At 48.5% G+C, this 2,053-nt stretch overlaps 1 pseudogene; it reads right to left on the bottom strand.

The window, feature by feature from the left end:
* Positions 1 to 1,029: 1,029 nt before the first annotated feature.
* Positions 1,030 to 2,053, bottom strand: part of LOC101357129 (leukemia inhibitory factor-like) — a 27,984-nt pseudogene continuing 26,960 nt past the window's right edge.

A 2,053-nucleotide genomic window follows, 5' to 3' on the forward strand; every position in this document is an offset into this window, starting at 1 on the left:
GAGGAGAGAAAAGCAAACTATGACAAAGGTGAGTGTGACTCACGAGCTCAGAGCTGACCGATGAGTCTCTACATCTTAGTCTTGTTATTGGGACAACAGTACTATTTTGTTTAAATTTTTATTTTTGATAATGTATAAGGGTTCCATTACTCCTCTCTTGACAGACATCAAAATGACTGTCCTACCCCCTCTTGTGCTGTGGGCCCCCTGCTCCTCAGTAAAATCATCTCTGGACCAGGTACATGACCCAGGATGCCATGAGTGGGTCAACAAAAGCAGAAGAAAATCAGAAAAAGAACACCTTCACACCCTCCCACACACAACACTTTTTTCATACAAAGACTCAGTAATTCAGGAATTTATTGTGCATAGGGGGTGACTGATACTAGAAAGTAAATCTTAATTGGTACAGAAGGGCAAAATCGGGGCTGGTGTGGAAGGGGCATGGATGGTGGGTCAGGGACATATCAGGAAGGAAGTCCACCTAGGTGCACCCACCACAGGTGTTTCCACAATGTGATGAGATGAGAGACCCAAATGGCACCAGGCTCTGGAGTCACCAATTCTGGCTTTCACACAAGATTACCTTTCTTGTAGCTCAGCTTACAGAAGGTCAATCTGCTGGGGGCTGGGCAATTGCCCTGACCCCTGCTCTCTTGTCCTGTGATCAGTGCCCCTGGAGATGACTTATTTGCTCACTGGCATCTCTGGTTGGCAACTAGAGTGGGGGAGGTGGACTTCTACCCTTACTTCACCCTCCACTTGCCAGCCGGACACTTCGGTGCCTGGCCGCCATCTTCTAGAAGAAAGAGTGCCACCTTCTAATTGATACGGTATCAAGGCCCTACCTGTGGAAGTTTTAACCCTGTATAGCTACCTTCCAGACCTCCCTGGAGTGAAGACCTGCAGGTTCTGCCAGTAGCCCTACTTGGATTTAATGATGACCTTCTGTAACACTGTGAGTGCTCACCACCTCTAGATCCTCCTCCCAAGATCCCTGGATCCATAGCACACTTCAAGATCCTGTGCCTAGAAGGCCTGGGCCAGCTAAGCAATGACCTGCTTGTACTTAAACAGGAGGTGACAGCCCGGCAGCTTCTTTTGGAAGACGTCCTTGCCAGAGGTATTGGGGTCATAGGACGCATCCACATGGCCCACTTGGTACTTCTTGCTCAGGAGGCAGAGGATGTTGCTAAGGAGCTTCTGCATGATGGCTGCTGTGAAGTTTAGCTTGCTGTGGAGGTTCTGGTCTTGCGGGTTGAGGGATTTCTGGTCCCGTGTGATGTTGTCCAGGGAGGTATCTAGGTACGTGATGATGTGGTACAGCTTTATCAGCTTGCCCTTCTTCCTGCCATGAGCATGGAAAGGTAGGAAGTACATCAAGCCATGGCCACACATCTTGTCCACGTAGCTGGGGAATGGCTCCCCCTGGGCTATGCATTGAGGAGCAGAGAGCAGAGAGAGGTGAGCAAGGAGGCAGGGATTGGTGTTCTAGCCCTGCCACCCACCCTTGCAACCAGCTCTTTGGCCTCAGTTTCCCCACCTATGGCATGAGGACCCAACTCCATGCCCGGTAGGCATCTTAGGATCGTCATGAGAGGCAGATGGACATCTGGGTGTGAATGCACTTGATAAAGAATCAAGGACTCTATCATGCAAGGATTGTTACTGTTACTTATTATTAGTATTAGGAATTTCTGGGTAGTGCAAATTGTTAACTCCTTAGGCTCCTAATTGAAAGATTAGAGGTTCAAGTCCACCCAGAGGTGCCTCAACAAAAAGGTTTGGTGATCTACTTGCAAAAAATCAGCCATTGAAAAACCTGTGCAGTTCTATTCTGACACACATGGAATTGCCATGAGTCAGAATCAACTGGGGAGTAGAGGTGGGGCCAAGAAGGTGGCGTAGTCAGACGCTTCCTGTGGTCCCTCTTACAACAAAGACTTGAAAAAACAAGTGAATCAATTATATATGACAATCTAGGAGCCCTGCACATCAAAGGCAAAGTTGAGGAATAGGACTGAGTGGCAGGGGAAGGGAGAGATGGTTCAGA

Source organism: Trichechus manatus, unplaced genomic scaffold (genome assembly GCF_000243295.1).
Source record: "Trichechus manatus latirostris isolate Lorelei unplaced genomic scaffold, TriManLat1.0 scaffold00061, whole genome shotgun sequence".
Lineage (NCBI taxonomy): Eukaryota > Metazoa > Chordata > Mammalia > Sirenia > Trichechidae > Trichechus > Trichechus manatus.